The 20029-nt window shown below is 47.0% G+C and overlaps 1 pseudogene; it reads left to right on the top strand.

Moving 5' to 3' along the window:
• Positions 1-20029, top strand: part of LOC139765028 (protein turtle homolog A-like) — a 115088-nt pseudogene that overhangs the window by 80032 nt on the left and 15027 nt on the right.

Below are 20029 nucleotides of genomic sequence, written 5' to 3'. Positions count from 1 at the left end.
GCTCTGCAGGCACTGTACGTGGGGGTAGGTGGCTCTGCAGGCACTGCACGTGGGGGTAGGTGGCCATGCAGGCACTGGAGTAGGGGGGTAGGTCGCCCTGCAGGCACTGTACGTGGGGATAGGTGGCTCTGCAGGCACTGTACGTGGGGGTAGGTGGCCATGCAGGCACTGCAGTAGGGGGGTAGGTCCATCTGAAGGACTGTGCAGGTGGGAAGTAGTCCTGAAGCCACTATGCTGAGGTTGGGGAGTTCGTAGAGGCATTATGTAGGTGGGAGGTGGATATGAGGCACTGGCAGGAGGTACGTGGTCCTGTAGTCAGTGTACCGTGGGGGTAGGTGGCCCTGGGGGCACTGAGGGTGGGGGTTAGTGGCCCTCGGGCCACTATGCCGGGTCCAGGTGACCTTGGCCACTGGCGTGTCTCATTACCATTATGTTCTGTCTTTATATACCCGGCGGTGCGGACCACGGCAGACCCTTTGTCCTGTGTACTCCATCCCCCTTCCCCTTCCCCTCCCCTCCCCTCCCCTCCCCCATGCAGAGGTATTCCCCCCTCCTCCCCCCACCCCTCCAGCACTATATATATATACACCTGACTCCCACACAATGTTTACATGTACACCTGCCACCACACAGTCCGTGCATGTGCCTACCCTCGCCATATATCACTGGTATAAATACGTCTGTCACGCCTCCCACATGGCGGTAGCATACACTCCATCACTCATCCCCACACAACACGAACGTATGCCATACGTAATACACAAGCATACAGCGTGCAAACGCACCATACACCCCCGGCAAAGGGAGTGACACAGGCATCTCCCACTGAACCCAAGACAATATAGCAACACAGTCTGGGGAGTTCTATCCCTTAAACATGCCCAAGTCAGCAAAGGCTGAGCGCAACAGAACATTTCGATCCTCAATGGTTATAGGTACCATTCTGTCGTCTATGACCGTGTGTTGCTTTGCTCTCTCTGTGCCACTACGTCCTCGTTGGCCCTATGCCACTATACCGTCATTCATGGCACTATGCCACTCCGTAATTATTTGCCAGGCGTCATTAACCGCAGAGTTACAAAGTGCAGAGCAATGATAAGGTCAGAGGTACGTCTGTGAGGCCGTGGCGGTCAGCCTCAGGCTCCACACAGTGAGTGTGATAACACGCTTGGTGCGAGTCTGTTGACGTGAAGTTGAATATCATCTCAACATTCCCTGTGTCTGTTTCACCTTTGTCTTCACTCCCACCAGCAGCTTCCCCAGTCTTCTGTCGCACCTATCGCCCAACTCACGTGACTCATCTTTAGCCTCCTCCATCTCCTCTCCCTCACGGCTACCACCTTCCATCCTCTCTCCTCCACCGGTACTTGCCCCCTCCCCTCTCATTCCCTCATCCTTTCCTCTACGTACACCACCAGCTTAACACTTGCTTATCCTCCACTCCACGACCGCCCGCTGCTCTCTGCTCGTCTCTCCGTCACACTTACTGTCGTCCCGTCCGCTCTCCCCTGCTGTTGCGACACGCATTTCCCTCCTCCCTCACAGCTTCTACACTCCCTCAGACTCTCTCCCTCAGCAGTTAATCTTCCTCTCTCTCTCACACACACATACACATAGCCGCTACCCTTCCCTGCCTCTCTTCCTAAAGGACACTACATTTCCCCTACATCTCTTCAACCCGCTACAGCTATTCCTTCCTCTCTTTCCCACAGTGACTGTTTCTAATGCCTTCCTCTCTCCCATTTGGCAAGACTACTACTGCCTTCCCATTTTCCTTCCCTCTCAGGAACTACATTTTCCCTCCACGTCCCTTCCCTTCGTAGCAGCCAATCTTCCCTACAGTGTGTAAAGCTATTTACCTCCCCTTCTCCCCAAGACTACAACAGTCTCCTTCTTCTTCCCCAACACAGCTACGACGCTCGGGCAGGGGCCTACTCCCGCCCTATGGAATGGGCCGACCCGGATATCCTGGGAGGGAGGGCCCACTTCAGCATGACCACCATCCCAGCGGCGCTGGTCTTCAACCAGACCAAACGAAGCGACCAGAGCGTCTACCGCTGTCGGGTCGACTACAAGCACCTCACCACCACCCACGTCAGGGTCAACCTCACCGTCATAGGTCAGTCCTTTACTCATAGGTCAGGTCATTATGGAATGGGGTCACTCACCGTTCATGATGCCTCCGACATCAACATCATCATTATAGCTCAACCTCTTAGTTTTAAGATGGGTTCCATTATCGTCAATAAGGTCATGCACCAGTTATCAATAAACCAGTTTTAACGTCTATTGATATCTGTCTGTCTTATTCATGGCTCAGTGTCATATTCATGGTTCAGTGTCATATTCATGAGTGTGTCTCATATTCATGGATCTGTTCTTCATTACCTATGCTAAAGACAACGACATTATTACATGTGGACCTCACTGTCGCTGGACAACACTTGATTGTAGGTCAATCCTTCAGTTCTGTCTCAAGAGATCAGTTGCTACAACCCATTCAGGGCTGACCTCAGTGTCATGTTATCCACCTAGTTTTGGGGTTACTGCCTTAAACTACCAAAGCCTACATTGGAGGCTAAGGTAACAGATATGGGTCAGTGCATCGTGTGGTGAACCTGTGCCTGACGCGTCATAGCTGGTCAGGTCAAAAATCGCCAGAATGTCTCTCTTCTGATGGTTTTTGAGGATCAATCTTTCATTTTTAGGCCAATACTTCAACGGCAGGTCAATTGCTCACAATTAGAGGTCATCCCCGTAGCTGTAGGTCAGGTCTACAGTCTTCCGTCGGTTCAGGATTGTTATGATCAGTTTCTTACTTTTCCTCGTTCACTTCTTCGTCCATATCTCACTTGCTCTGCACCTACAGGAGGGAGGCTACTGCTATCACACTCGTCATTAACTTCCTTGCCCCCGTATCCACCTTGACACTCTAGATCTTATCTTATTTCAAGACATTTTTTTCCCTCAGAAAGATGCTCCTCCTTCCATATTCCTTCTCCTTTGCCTCTAGTGTTCCCCTGAACCAAACCTGAACTCCAAACTTTATCATTTTGATCCCACAAACGACCCACTGTTCCTCTACCGAGCCCCACGTACGTAATATACCTTCATCTGTCTCCGTGACGCTGTTGGCCATAGGACAGACCGACATTCGATATTCCTCCCCTGTGGATGCTGAGAGAGGAGAAGTATCGAGTCGCTTCATCACAACGACTTGACACAGCGTGTCAGAGGAGAAGATGGCATTACGTGGGGAGGGGCGGACTCTGCCTGAGTGTGGACGAGATAAATATTGGTTGGGTTTTCCTCATGGCTCACCCGCACCTCCAACACCACCAACATCTCCTCGTCTCATAGCTTCTCTCATTTCCGAGTTCCTCTCAATGTCATCTCCAGGTGACTCTCATCTCCAGGTGACTCTCATCTCTAGGTGACTCTCATCTCCAGGTGACTCTCATATCCAGGTGACTCTCATCTCTAGGTGACTCTTATCTCTAGGTGACTCTCATCTCCAGGTGACTCTTATCTCAAGGTGACTTTCTTCTCTAGGTGACTCTCATCTCTAGGTGACTTTCATCTCTAGGTGACTCGTATCTCGAGGAGACTTCCATATCCAGGTGACTCTCATCTCCAGGATCCCCTCATCTCCAGCAGGATCACTGGCACCTGTTGTCCTCGCCCCAAAGTTCACAAACACTACTCTGCTAAATGACACATCATTTGCACCACCGAGGGACCAAGTGGAATGCACTTTGTGAGAACAAATGGCAGGAATATCCTCTCTCTCTCTCTCTCTCTCTCTCTCTCTCTCTCTCTCTCTCTCTCTCTCTCTCTCTCTCTCTCCAATAGATTAATGCTATATATATATATATATATATATATATATATATATATATATATATATATATATATATATATATATTCCTATGAGTCCACGGGGAAAATGAAACACGAAAAGTTCCCAAGTGCACTTTCGTGTAATAATCACATCATCAGGGGAGACACAAGAGAGAAAAATATAACAGTCAGTTGATATACATCGAAGAGACGAAGCTAGGACGCCATTTGGTAAACATGTGATTGTCCAAAACATGTATATATATATATATATATATATATATATATATATATATATATATATATATATATATATATATATATAAAGAGCGTGGTTGAGAGAGCAGAAGAGGGTGTTTTGAAGTGGTTTGGGCACATGGAGAGAATGAGTGAGGAAAGATTGACCAAGAGGATATATGTGTCGGAGGTGGAGGGAACGAGGAGAAAAGGGAGACCAAATTGGAGGTGGAAAGATGGAGTGAAAAAGATTTTGTGTGATCGGGGCCTGAACATGCAGGAGGGTGAAAGGAGGGCAAGGAATAGAGTGAATTGGATCGATGTGGTATACCGGGGTTGACGTGCTGTCAGTGGATTGAATCAAGGCATGTGAAGCGTCTGGGGTAAACCATGGAAAGCTGTGTAGGTATGTATATTTGCGTGTGTGGACGTATGTATATACATGTGTATGGGGGGGGGGGGGGGTTGGGCCATTTCTTTCGTCTGTTTCCTTGCGCTACCTCGCAAACGCGGGAGACAGCGACAAAGTATAATAAAATAAATATAAAAAAAAAAAATATATATATATATATATATATATATATATATATATATATATATATATATATATATATATATATATATATATATACTTCCCACGTATTCCCTGCGTGTCGTAGAAGGCGACTAAAAGGGGAGGGAGCGGGTGGCTGGAAATCCTCCCCTCTCGTTTTTTTTTAATTTTCCAAAAGAAGGAACAGAGAAGGGGGCCAGGTGAGGATTTTCCCTTTAAGGCCCAGTCCTCTGTTCTTAACGCTACCTCGCAAATGCGGGAAATTGCAAATAGTATGAAAAAAAAAAATATATATATATATATATATATATATATATATATATTTTTTTTTTTTTTTTTTTTCATACGATTCGCCATTTCCCACATTTGCGAGGTAGCGTTAAGAACAGAGGACTGGGCCTTAGAGGGAAAATCCTCACCTGGCCCCCTTCTCTGTTCCTTCTTTTGGAAAAAAAAAAAAAAAAAAAAAAAAAAAACGAGAGGGGAGGATTTCCAGCCACCCGCTCCCTCCCCTTTTAGTCGCCTTCTACGACACGCAGGGAATACGTGGGAAGTATTCTTTCTCCCCTATCCCCAGGGATAATATATATATATATATATATATATATATATATATATATATATATATATATATATATATATATATACATTAGATAGATAGATAGATGTATATAGCAGTACCAGCGACCTCCACCCAAGGCTTGGGAGCGTGTAAGGTCTTCGAATAATCATCATTAACACCTAAAGAAAAAAAAAAAAGAGGTGTTTTCAAATTACCTGGACTGGTGGTTCCAAACTGACGTTGTCGATCAATCCAGAGGTTAAAAAAAAAAGTACTATAACCACTGGACCTGATCCCTTCCCTTCGACAGAGCCGGTGGGCAGCGTCAGGATCGTGGATGAAGGTGGGCTGGAACTGGTGAGTGTGGCGGGACCTTACACCGTGGGTCAACGCCCCTCGCTCACCTGCCGGGTCAAGGGGGGCGACCCACCACCTGCCGTCACCTGGTGGAGGGATGGACGCCTCCTAGACAGCACCTACCACCACCAGGAACCCGCCAGGTGAGTCTCTGTCATCATCCTACTTTTGCCTCAAAGGCAACTGAGGCCTCAGTCATTCCCATGAATCTCCTATGGATCTCCTCTAACACATTCTGAATCTCCTATAGATCTTCCCCAGGACCCTAGGAATCTCCTATGTTTCTCCCCTAACACACGATGAATATCCAGTGAATCTACTATTGGACCCTATGAATCTCCTATGAGTCTCCTCTAACACCTTATGAATCTCCTATGGGTCTCCTCTAAGACCCTATGAATCTCTTATGGATCTCCTCTAACACCCTACGAATCTCCCCTAACACCCTCTGAATCTCATAGGAACCTCCTCGAAGACCCTAGGAATCTCCAATGAATCTTTTCTAAGCTCCTATGAATCTCCTATGAGTCTCCTGTAACACCTTGTGATTCTCCTATGGATCTCTTGTAACACCTTGTAAGTAATCACTTATGAACCTCATCTAACACCCACTTTTCTGAACACATTCTACGTAACAAACTTTCTTCCACCTCCCCTACGCATTCCCTTCACGGAGTGGTCCCACTGAGCCACACACACAGACACACACACACACACACCCTTCTGAGGCTGGTCTGGGCCACATCACGTCCCCCTGTGGTGGTCAGGGACGACTGAGGTTGGGTAGGAGGACGAGGGAGGAGGAGGATGAGGAGGAGGAAGTGGAGTTGTCGGAGCCAGTAATATCATTACGTCAACTCTCATTCCCCTCAGCCCGAGGCGGACCGGGGTTGAGTCTGGGAGAGAGGTGGTCAACACGATACACCTGCGGGCGTTGAAGAAGGAGGACCTCCACTCCACCTATACGTGTCAAGCTGCCAATGACGACCTCGCGCCTACGAAGAAGGCCGCCATCGAGCTGGATATGAACTGTGAGTACTTGTGTGTATGTGTGTGTGTGTGTCGGCCAGGACAGCTACAGCTGACCACCCTGTGTCGTAGAACGACTAATGACCTTATTTCACTCATCCGTCAGTACTATAACACTATGGGAAGGAAGGAACCTATCCATCTCCCTCACCCAGCCACTAACCTTGAGAGCTTGTAAAATTACCCCTTTTGGGTGACGAGCCAACCAGGCTGAGATCTCAGGGGCTAGCCAGCAACAGTAGAGGTTCTATGGGGCTATCCAGTGATAGGATGGGCCTCTCATAAGTTACCAGACGACAGGGGGGGGCTTTAGGAGGGCTAGTCAGCGATAGGAAGACCTTTAGGAAGGAGGGAAGCTAGGAGGCAATTCAGCAAAAAGAGGAGGTGCGAAGAGTGAGTCGGTAACAGGAGGGGTTCAAGGCCAGCAACAGCAAGGGCTCTAGAAGCAACAACAGACCTGCAACAGAAGGAGCCTTGATGAGATGCGGGGGGGAAGGAGTCAGCAACACAAGAGGCTCCAGGAGGCGAGTCAGGAACTGCAGAGGCTGAAGGAGGAGAGCCAGGAATGGTGAGGCCACGCTGAGAAGCTAGCTAGTAACAACAGGAACGCTAAAAGTTTAACCAGGAATGGAGAGCGCTCTACGAGGCTATCCAGCATATGGAGGCGACTCTAGAAAGTAAGTCTGGAATAGGAGGGACTCTTAAGAGTCTAGTCCGTAATAGGAGGGACTCTTAAGAGTCTAGTCCGTAATAGGAGGGACTCTTAAGAGTCTAGTCCGTAATAGGAGGAGATCTAGGATGCTAGGCTGTGAGAAAGATGGGCTCTAGTGAGTCTTATGTGTAGTAGGAGGGATTCAAGGAGGCTAGTCTGTAGTAGGAGGGGTTCAAGGAGGCTAGTCTGTAGTAGGAGGGGTTCAAGGAGGCTAGTCTGTAGTAGGAGGGGATCAAGGAGGCTAGTTTGTAGTAGGAGGGTTTCAAGGAGGCTAGTATGTAAAAGAAAGGGTTCGAAGACTCGTAAGAAACTAGCCAGGAGCAGAGCGGTGGCTCTAGAAGGCTAAACAACGAGAGAATACACTCTAGAAATCTATCCAGCTAAAGGAAAAAGAAATATCCACGACAAGGAAAGGGCAGTGTGCATAACACAAATCCCTCACACCACCAAAGCAGCTGAGGAGGACCAACTTTGTGGCACTTTTTCAATGGAGTTTGGGGCGCGGCGCGCGTCGGGTCCCAGCGTCCGACAGGTTTACAGGTCGAGCAATTGTACCTCAGTCGCGTCTTTACTGGTGGCCTTTAGTATTTATGCCTTAATAACCTCCCGGGGAAGAAGTCGGTCGGATTTAGGGAGCAGTTTGTTGCGTGTTCCGTGTGTTACGTCTCGGTCGGAATTACTGCGACGTACGTATTAAGTGGATAAGTGATCCATTAATTATCCCCTGGTGAGTGGAGGTGACGAGGTGGAGGGCCGAATAGGAGGAGGAGGAGGAAGACGATGCCCGGGTTCACTCCACTCCCGGTGGAACTGATGTGGTCTTGAGTGGCGAGTGGATGATGACCTGTTGGCTTCCTCCACTTCAACATGCATCCCTCACGTCCTCCCTCACCCTCCATACTTAACAAGAACCGCTACATATTGCTGTAAGGTATAGCTCTGTTTAGCTGTATAGCTTGTGTGTGTGTGTGTGTGTGTGTGTGTGTGTGTGTGTGTGTGTGTGTGTGTGTGTGAGAAAAAGAGAGAAGGAAAGAGAGAGAGAGAGAGAGAGAGAGAGAGAGAGAGAGAGAGAGAGAGAGAGAGAGAGAGAGAGTGTGTGTGTTTATATACACTGAGACATAGCATCTATGCCCCTCCCATTATAGACCACGATCGCCTGTATAAGTAATCCCTTCATAAAGCCGTATTTCCCACTGATTTACCATGCTGTTGGAGGCTTTATATGAGAGTGGTGGGAGGGGCTGGTGAGAGGAGCAAGCGAGGTACCTCAGCTCCTGTTGACACAGGTGTGTGAGCTGCTGGAGAGGGACAGATGGAGGCTTGAACCTCCACTCCTCATGCCAGGTGTGTGTGCGTGTGTGTGTGTGTGTGTGTGTATTCATGTACAATATGAATGTATTTTGAGGACCACATCAATATATGCTATTGGCAAAGATCATATTTTGGTATATGTGCTTGAAGTAAATAATGTTTTCCTCATAATTCTTCAATTTTGTTTCTCTCTCTCTCTCTCTCTCTCTCTCTCTCTCTCTCTCTCTCTCTCTCTCTCTCTCTCTCTCTCTCTCTCTCTCTCTCACGACCGCCTCATATATCTACAGTCGGGCCAGAGAGCGTCATTATGAGGGGCCTGGAGGGGCCCGTGTCTGCGCGGCTTCCTCATAAGATCATGTGTGAGGCCACAGGAAGCCGACCTCCCGCTATACTCACCTGGTGGCTGGACGGGAGCATGAAGAAGAGCATATCCCACATGGTGAGTCACGATACATGTTGAGTCACGACACACGGTGAGTCACGACACACGGTGAGTCACGACACACGGTGAGGCACGACACACGGTGAGGCACGGCACATGGTGAGTCACGACACACGGTGAGTCACGACACACGGTGAGTCACGACACACGGTGAGGCACGACACATGGTGAGTCACGACACATGGTGAGTCACAACACATAGTGAGTCACGACACACGGTGAGGCACGACATAGGATGCATCACAACTCTTTTCCTCCCTCCTTCTCCCGTCATGAGGCTGTGATGAGTCATGAGTCATGAGTCTTTCTCTCTCTCTCTTCTTTTCCAGACTATTTTGTGATGAGATACTCTCATCTCTCCTAAGGCTCTGTTTCCACGACCAACCACGCTCCCACCTCTCCCAAGGCTCTGTTTCCAGTATACCCACTCTTCCACCTCTCCCAATAATTTATTTCCAAGTATACCCACTCTCCCACCTCTCCCAAGACATGGTTCCCAACCTCCAGCCTCTCCCAAGAACCCATTACACCTCCATCCATCCCTCCTCCCACGACCACTATCCTCCTATCTCTCCTATGACCTACTCCCCCGTACCCTCCCACCTCTCCCATGACTTTCTCCCGTGTCCTCCACCTTCTCGTTCTTCCCCATGACCTACTCCCACCTCTTCCACCCTCTCACATACCCTCCCGCATCACCACTCTCAACCTTGGCCCCTCCTCAAGACCCGTCAAGACAAAGGCAAAATTAGATCCAGGAACCTTCCTTCCCTCCATTCTTATGTCTCATCTTCTGTCTCCCGTCCCATTCATCTTTCTCCTCCTCCTCCTCCTCCTCCTCCTCCTCCTCATCCCCTTCTTCTTCTTCTTCCCTCCTCTTCCTCCTCTCGAACCAGACCCCCTCGCATCTGGAGACGAAGGGAATCTTATCTCTCCTCACAGCTGGGGACCCTCTCACGAAACACATTCCTCCATATTTTCTTCAGATGTGTCACAAGGAATTTCGGAGGTGGAGATTAAGCTTTATTTCCTTCATTTACTGACGATAAGCTTCGTGAGGCTGTGTCTGGGTCCAGGGGTGTGGTGAGTGTGGTGGCTAGTGGCTGCAGTGGTCGTTGATGCAAGGTAAGCATCTTCGGACCTTTGAGATCCTCTGTTTCACTGTTGTCGAAGGAGGTCCTCCTTCACACGGGTTTGTAAGGACGTCATACTCCCACAAGGGCGTCTGAGGACGTCATCCTCCTGAAAAGGGTGATTGAGGACGTCTTCATCCAGTCATGTGTAAAAGGATGTCTTCTCCCAAGCGGGTGTCTAAAGGATGTCCTCTCCAACGCTGGTGTCTAGGAATGTCCTCTCCCACCCACACAGGTGTCAGATGACATCCTCCCCTACACGGATGCCAAAAGGACGTCTTCTTCCACCACCAGTCTCCTCCACCACTAAAATCTTGCCGCCCTTATCAAAAAATCTATTGTGTGTTGCCCTGGGGTTGAGGAGAGGACACAAGATCCCCTTATCTACAGCTACCCAGTCCTTTATGGTCGACGACCAGGTCCTGTTGATAGTTTCCCACTTGACTGCGGTCCATTTTTTGTTCATATTCATTTTACAAATCCCGTCGCGGATTTTTGTTAGTTCTGCTCTTAACTCGTTTTCCTGACAAGAAAGGAAGGATTTCTTTTAACATTTCCATCAACTCCTACCCACTTGCGCATGATCTGAGGTCCACAAGTGCCGTCCGTGGTGGAATGTCGTCCTCAGCAAACCTCAGTTTAGCTACTTTGCTTAAGTAACGTCACTGGTCCCATAAGTTCACCTGTCTGATCTTGTGCGCCTTCCTTAGCTTCACATAGCCTCGTCTACTCTTGTGAGCCCTTATCTGGCCTCACATAACCCTCAGGCTGTTCCTATAAGCCTTATCTAATTTCACATATCTCCTATAGCCCTTACGTAGCCCATATAAGTCTCACCTGCTCCTATAGTCCTTATATAGCTTTCTTTAAACCTCAGCTTCCTCGTGTAACCTTTATCGAACCTCACATACGCCTCGGCCTCTTCTTGTATCCTTCAGCGGGCCACACATAAGCCTCAGCCTGCCTTTGTAGCACTTACCTAACCTCCCATAAACCTCAGCTCGCCTGTGTATCCCTTACCCAACCTCACATAAGTCTCAGCTCGCCTGTGTATCCCTTACCTAACCTCACATAAGCCTATCCTGCGTCTGTAGCTCTCTGACCTCGCATAAACCCCACATGGCCCCCCTTTGTCCACACCGAGCCACCGTTCATCCAGTACCCCACCCACCCACATAACATAATATATAGACACGGTCCATCATCAATAGGAGTAATCTACTGGTCAATTTCTGCCCCACAAAACCCATGTAGACTGTGTGTGTAGTTGATACGTTAGTGTATGATCATTCTCCTCTGTTCTCTGACTTTCCCATCTCCTCACTCCCATGTACACCCATGTATCCCCACGTACTTTCAGGTACCCCCATATACCCCCATGAACTCTCCTGTACCCTCCTGTACTTCCTTCTATCCATATGTATACTTTTATGTACCCAAATGTAATTCTACGTACTCCCAATCGTAACCAGCAGTGTGTCGCCTCCCCCAACAGACGTCCCCGGATGGAGTCAAGTCCACCAGTACGCTAGAGCTGGTGGTGGGACCCGAGGACGAGGGTAGCAAACTCACTTGCCGTGCGGAAAACCCAGACCTACCAGCCACCACCATGGAAACCTCACATCAGCTCAAGGTCCTTTGTAAGTACTGCACAGTCTCATTTCATAGTTGACAGCGGTTTCTTGCGGTAGTTAGGTAGCGCCAGGAATAGACGAAGAAAGACCAGATCCGCTCACATCCATCTGTAGCTGTCTTGTGTAATGCACCGAGACCACTGCAGCTCGCCATCCACATCCAGGCCCCACAGATCTCTCCATGGTTTACCCAGGACACTTCACATGCCCTGGTTCAGTCCATTGACAGTATGTTGACCCCAGTATACCACATCGTTCCAATTCACTCTTTCCCTTGCATACCTTTCATAGATGCCACATACATACATACAAATCCATCGGTTTCCCTTAGTACTTCTCACACATTCTACAAAGCAAACACCTGTTCCACACATCCTCTACCACTTCTGAAACCACACTGCTCCTCCCCCAGTCTGATGCTCTGTACATGTCTTCACCATCTCAATCAATACCCTCCTATACAACTTATCAGGGACACTCAGGCATGCTTAACAAACTTGTACGTTCGTAGTTTGAACACTCACCTTTATCCAACTGCCTTTATACAGTGGCACTATGCATGCATTCTGCCATACCTCAGGCGCTTCACCATGATCCATACTTACTCTGAAAATCCTTACCAACCAATCAACAGCAACGCCACGCCTTTTTAAAACAAATTCAACTGCAGTACAATCTACTCAAACTATCTTGCCACATTTCATCTTACGTAAGGCTTTCGCCAGCTCCTCTCTCTTCAACAAACAATTCTCCATGACTCTCACTTCGCATACCGCTCCGACCCAAATACCCTACATCTCCCACTCTATCACTTAACACATTCAACCGTCCTGCAAAATATTCATTCCATCTCCTTACTTTACCGCTACCTGTTTTCACTTCCCCCTTGCCCCCTTCACCAATGTTCCCATTTGTTCTCTTGTCTTTCGTACGTTATTTACCTCCTTCCAAAATATCTCATTCCCCTTAACGTTTACTGATACTCTCTCACCCCAACCCTCATTTGCTCTTTTTTTCAACCCTTGCACCTTTCTCTTGACCTCCTGCCGCTTTCTCTTATACGCCTCTCAATCATCTGCACCCTTCTCTGTAAGAACCACCCAAACACATCTCTCTCTCTCTCTCTCTCTCTCTCTCTCTCTCTCTCTCTCTCTCTCTCTCTCTCTCTCTCTCTCTCTCTCTCTCATATATATATATATATATATATATATATATATATATATGGTAGAACGTGGAACAAGAGTAGAGGCATTGAGTGAAAGCAGCCATAGGAACCAATGAGAAATGATTGCTCTCAGTCCTTGGTAAGTTGGATTAATTAAGTGAGACCCGACAAACTCCCTCCTACACTTAATGATAGTTCACCGCTGTTACGGTTTCCTCAAGTACCGGCCCTGATTGGCTGTGTTCCTTCCCCCTTCCTAATACCACAGGGGTTCCTATAGCTAGAGTCCCCTGGGATCATAGTCCAAGGGGGGGTGCCCTTTTGTGAAGGGTGTCCCTGGGTGAGTATAGTAATCATAAAGCCGTTTAGAATTTGACCCTATTTGATTTGGTATCATTGCCTAACATTCCTCATAATAGTGTCACAGTAAAAGATATATTTCAGAAGTTTTTTTTTCATAAGATTTCTAAGTAGTTTCTGGTGTAGCAGTCTAAATCAGCAGCCCTCATGCCAGTAACATATAATGCTGGAAAAACATGAGAATGTTAAACAAATTAAGGCAATCTAACACGAGGCGTTTCCAGGCTTATTGACGTAAGCCAATACGAGACAAGCAAGAAAAGGTAAAACATATTAAGAAGATGTGAAATGATGTGGGACAACACAGTTCGGGGCAAGACAAGGAGCAACAAGGCATGGATAGGCAGAGCAAAATATGCGATGTAGGAGAACATGGAATACAGCAAGAGAACTAGGAATAAGGTAATAAAGGTTAGGTTAGGATCAAGACAACGGAGAACTTTGGTTAGACCATGCCAATAAAGAATTGTAGGCACGATATATGCCATTTTCTCCTCTCTCTCTCTCTCTCTCTCTCTCTCTCTCTCTCTCTCTCTCTCTCTCTCTCTCTCTCTCTCTCTCTCTCTGAACCTTTTAGCACCCTCTGCACACACGGTGGGGGGTAGAACACCACCTTATAGATAACCCACGATGGTCTTGCCTCCTTGTTTCAGATCCTCCTAAAGTGCGGGTGGCGGCGGGGTCATCGCTCGACCTCGATAACATCAAGGAGGGCGAAGACGTGTACTTCGACTGCCACATCAAGGCTTCGCCAGAGGCCCACAAGACGACATGGAGCTTCAATGTAAGTCCTGTGTCCTCTCTTGCGGACGTGGAGGTTGATGACTTGATTCCCTGTGTCATCTGTTGAAGGAGAGAGAGAGAGAGAGAGAGAGAGAGAGAGAGAGAGAGAGAGAGAGAGAGAAAGAGAGAGAGAGAACTGTAGATATGTATCGGTCTGGAGAGGCTGGAGGTTATAGTTGCTTTGATATTCCCAGTTGACTAGATTTTTCTCGTTGCGAAATGCATTTGAGTTGTGACTGGAGGTGTCCTGTGTTGCGACTGAATACCTTCCTTGCTTTGGTTTGTGTCGCTCGTTGCAGACTGCGAGGAGAGAGGAATGTGTTACAAATGAAATGTCTTGTCTGTTTTCCTCTGTGCTGTTTGCTGCAGACTCGGTAAACAGAGACGTGTGTTGCGAGCTAAACTGAGGCTTTGAAGCTGTGTAAGCTGTAAGCTGTGTCGTTGTCGTGCATTGAGCATCGTGATGTTAGATCCCTTATGTGTTGGAGCTTCGGCAGTTGTACTGTGGAACATGGGATTATTAAATGTCTGGAAATGAAATTATTTACTCTATCAAGTTGAACAGTGGCAGATGGGGCGCGTTTTGGCGCACCTACTGTGTGGTACATGAGCTCATAAAGTGTGCTTTACAGTCTAGCTTTTAGAGTTTTACTCGTTTGGAGAGAAAGTTTTAGCCTTTTTTTGTATAAGATGTGATGGGTACTTGAGAAAGACGGTGCTTCAAGTACAAAGAGAGGGACGGGTAAGTGAGAGACAGACAGACAGACAGCCAGACAGAGCCAGAGACAGAGATGGGGAAATTGAAATGGGAAATTCTCACATAGAAATATGAAACACTTGTCTCAGGTTCCAGATCTAAGTCATGGGGCAGCTGGTTCGTTGTGTGTTGGTGGCAGTGCATGATGAGGTGGTGGTGGTAAGCATAGCCTGTGTTGAGGTGGTGGTGAGTATAGCCTGTGTTGAGGTGGTGGTGGGTATAGCCTGTGGTGAGGTGGTGGTGGGTATAGCCTGTGGTGAGGTGGTGGTGGGTATAGACTGTGGTGAGGTGGTGGTGAGTATAGACTGTGGTGAGGTGGTGGTGAGTAAAATCTTGTGGTGTGGCGTGGTGGTGGTAGTGATGGTGTGCGTGTATGTGTGGCATGACGTGTGTGTGTGGTAACTATATCCCTATCTACCATTCGTGTCTGTAATGATCTTCCTGTCTCCCTGTGGTGTCCAGGGCGTGAACCTTCAGCAGAACGTGAGCGTTGGGGTAATCGTCTTTAGCAAGTCGCTGGTGCTACAGAGGGTGTCGAGGAGGCAGGCAGGTAAATACACCTGCTCTGCCACCAACACCCAGGGATCCAACACCTCTGCACCCATCATCCTCTCCGTCAAGTGTAAGTGTACATCTCCTTTTTCAGGTCCTGCCGCTTCCTCTTGTACAGCTCCCGATCACACGCACTCCTTCCCTGCAGGTAAAACTCATGCAAATTTTTTTCCTCGTCCACAAACAACTTTCTCCCTCATCTAAGTCATTCTCGAGTTCCCCCTCCTCCTCGTCGAATGCAAGTGAACTGGGTTAGTCACTCTCAAGTTTCTCTTCCATCTCCGTTAAGTGTAAGTATACTGGCCAAGTCAACTCAATTTCTTCAAATCCCCCCCCCCAACACACACACACACACACACACACACACACACACACACACACACACACACACACACAAAGACTCAGTCAAGTATAAGGTTAATTACAAAGTAAGTCATTCCTATGTTTCCTAAGGTGAGTCAAACAACTTTAAGTTCTAATTACTTCCTTAAGACGAATCCGGAGGGCCAAGTTTACTCTCCGCTTCATCATAGGTAAACCTAGCGGGCTAGATACCCTTCTTCACTCACATGAAGCTGCGCAGTGTACTGGTTTACACAGTGGTTCATTACGTAGAAGGATAATGTGTTGGTTTACCCTTCTGACCGATCGTTAAGCGATCACCATTAGTGGACTAGTTCGCCCCTCTCCTATTTCCAACTACTGAATGGGCAATTTACCTCCCCCCCCCTCCATCAAGTATCATCCAGTCGACTAATTACCAATCCTCGACCTTCGATTTGTATACCTCTCTCTCTCTCTCTCTCTCTCTCTCTCTCTCTCTCTCTCTCTCTCTCTCTCTCTCTCTCTCTCTCTCTCTCTCCCAATCACGTGGAGAGTAACACAGCAGACAGTGCAACACAGGTGATGGCTGACGTGTGAGTGATCCAGGTGTATATCTGATGTGTCACCAGACTCGCCTGTGTGCCGGGTCGAGCAGACTGACGTGTATGGCATCGGTCGCCACGAGAAGACGACAGTGACGTGTCGAGTGGAAGCCGACCCTCCGGTTTCGTCCTATCGCTGGGCCTTCAATAACAGCGGCGAATTCGTCGATATTCCAATGTGAGTGTTTTTTTTTTTTTTTGACATCTGTCGTCTGTCTAGCTTCTACATCTGTCCCTTCTCCCAAGACATCTGTCTTATACTTAACCCCTGCACCTGTCCAACGGTTCCATGTATATATGACCTGTGCCTAGCCCCAGCACCTGTCCCTTAGTCCACCTATCTCCCTCTCTGCTTAGCCCTTGCACCTGTCCTCCTAGCAAGGACTTCTGTCCTGTGCTAAGCCTCTTTGACTCCTACACCTGTTTGCGTGAGTCGTGCACTTGTCCCTGTGGTTGAGGCATCTGTTCCCTTGATCAACTCTCTTCTTCAATGGGCATTACACGTGTTTCTCATCCCTTAAACATGTCCTGATCCTATCAACACATATTCTCCATGTCCGGATCCGTTTTGCGTGCCCACAACACTTGTGCCTCTGCTCAGAACACCTGTTACGCGCCAAAACACTTGCCCTGGTTTCTAAAACACCTGATCCCTTGTCTGAACTACTTTTGGCCTTACGCAAGATACACTTTTACATTCCCAGAACACCTGCTTACGTTTCCATAACAGCTGCTCACTGTGCCACACACACCTGTACCTGTGCTTCAAACACCAGTCTCTGATCCCACAAAACATGTGCCGTGCCCAATTTGACCATCCTCGTACCCCCAAAACACCTACACACCTATTCACAACACCTGCACCAGTATTCACAACACCTGCACCAGTATTCACAACACCTGCACCAGTATTCACAACACCTGCACCAGTATTCACAACACCTGCACCAGTATTCACAACACATGCACCAGTATTAACAACACATGCACCAGTATTCACAACACATGCACCAGTATTAACAACACATGCACCAGTATTCACAACACATGCACCAGTATTCACAACACATGCACCAGTATTCACAACACCTACACCAGTATTCACAACACATGCACCAGTATTAACAACACATGCACCAGTATTCACAACACATGCACCAGTATTCACAACACATGCACCAGTATTCACAACACCTACACCAGTATTCACAACACCTACACCAGTATTCACAACACATGCACCAGTATTCACAACACTTGTATCATTCCCTGCAATATTTGTACCAGAACCCACAACACCTGTACACCTGTTGCCAGTGCCCACAACACTTGCATCAGCGCTCAGGACATCTGCACCGTCACTCACAACATCTGTACCACGAGTGTCAAACAGTGACGACATCATCACGCAAACAATAATGACATCATCACGCAAACAATGATGACGTCATTACGTAAACAACAATGACATCATCACGCAAACAATAACATCATCATCACGCAAACAATAATGACATCATCACGCAAATAATGACGACATCATCACGCAAACAATAATGACATCATCACGCAAACAATGATGATGTCATTACGTAAACAATGAGGCCATTCTCACTGGAAGACTTTCAGAATGCATCGTCTCAATTTCACAATCTTAAGATGATGGATTCTCTCAATTTCACAAAGTCTTAAGAGAAAACGTATTGCCTCGATTTCTCGGTCTTGAGATAATATATTGTCTCAATTTGAGTGTTAAAGAAATGCAGTCTCTTAATTTCAGTCTTGCCAAAAGAATACACAAATCTAATTCAAAATTCTAAAGAAAAAAAAAATCATGGATGGATTCTGGGTTTTTATGTTTTATCCCAGCCACATTTAAGTCATCAATTGCTGCCATCAGGAACAGCTTCTTATGTGGTCATCAACACCAGGTAGATGGAGTCATCAATACTAGGTAGATGGAGTCATCAATACTAGGTAGATGGAGTCATCAACACTAGGTAGATGGAGTCATCAATACTAGGGAGACGGATGGTACTGACTTCCACCAGTGTAATACTGACTTCCATCAGTGTAATAACCTGTACTAGGGGAGGAGGAGCTGGGTGACCTAGTGGAAGATAGTGGCCCAGTTTCCAACATATGCATAACCTACAGGTATTAGCCACTATTACGTCACCTTGTCTAACATCCCCTGCAGGTGTTAGCTGGCCATACAGTGCCTCTGACTCCACCTGCAGGTGTTAGCTGGCCATACAATGCCTCTAACTCCACCTGCAGGTGTTTGCTGGCCATACAATACCTCTAACTCCACCTGCAGGTGTTAGCTGGCCATACAAGTCTTCTCTAACTCCGCATGCAGGTTTGGATGCCCATACAACATCTCTAACATCACCTGCATGTGTTAGATGCCCATGCAACATCTCTAACATCACATGCATGTAATAGATGCCCATGCAACATCTACAACACCACCTGGAGATGTAGACTGCTCATAAAACACCTTCCCCCCCTCACATCACCTGCGGGTGTCACCTGCTCATAAAACATCACACGACATCAGTTGAAGGTGCTACCAGCTCCAGTTCCTCTCACATCACTCACATACACAACACGTATCGTCCCACATCGTCTTATAAGTTCTATCTTCAGTGAGTCATGTCCTGCCTGATAAACATAACTGTTCAACCTGGGATAATAACTGAGCCCCATCTTCGTTGCATGAGTTAGTTCAACCCTCCCCATGAACATGATTACCTTTATCTTTAAGTAATCGTGAGTCAACCAAAGTATCTTATTCTCACGTGGTTAATTACCTTGTCGCACCCACCACCCTACAGCCCCAAACACCCACCCCTATGAAGTTAGGTGATCATAATGGTGTGTCTTTGCACTGGTGTGAATATTTGAATACAGATGAATATTGTAATTACTTTGAATATAGATGAATATTGTGACTACTTTGATTAATGTTTCTTGTTTCTCTCGTTCTCTCTCTCTGTCTCTTTCTTCCTCTCTTCCTAGCACACATTATGACATCAAAGGAGATGGAATGTAAGCTTTTGATGATTAATCTAATGTTTATATAACATGTCGTAGATGGTTAGAGATGTTAGATGTTGGCAGTCTCGTAGGATTATCAACTATATCATTATTAGTGATGTCTTAATCAGTAAAAGTAATAGAAGTAATAGTAATAATAGTAACAGTGCCAGTAATGGTAGTAGTAGTCGTATTCGTAGTAGTGATATAGTGGTATAGTGGTATTAGTAGTATTGTAATAGTAGTAGTAGTTTTAGTAGTAGTAGCAACAGTAATAATAGTAGTAGTAGTAGAGTAATAGAAGTAGTGGTAGTAGTAGCAACAGTTGTAGAAGTAGTAGTAGCAACCGTAGTAGTAGTAGTAGTAGTAGTGGTAGCAGTGCAGTAGTAGTGGTAGTAGTTGTAGTTTAAGTAGTTGTAGTTGTTGTTGTTGCATTAAACTTATAAACTCAGTATCTTCACTATGAAACCATTACAATGTCTTTATGCTAGGAGTGACGTCATTGAAGACAACAGTGTTGCCATATCTGAGCACTCCCTTACCTAAATGTGTCTTCTGTTTTGCATTTTTCTGTTGTCAGCTTACATCTGTTATACTAACTCTACTTCTGTTTCCATCCTCCTGTTATTAACGT

This window comes from Panulirus ornatus, chromosome 52, assembly GCF_036320965.1.
Source record: "Panulirus ornatus isolate Po-2019 chromosome 52, ASM3632096v1, whole genome shotgun sequence".
Classification (NCBI taxonomy): domain Eukaryota; kingdom Metazoa; phylum Arthropoda; class Malacostraca; order Decapoda; family Palinuridae; genus Panulirus; species Panulirus ornatus.
Note: the sequence above shows the minus strand (reverse complement) of the source record. Positions and strands in the feature narration are given on the sequence as shown.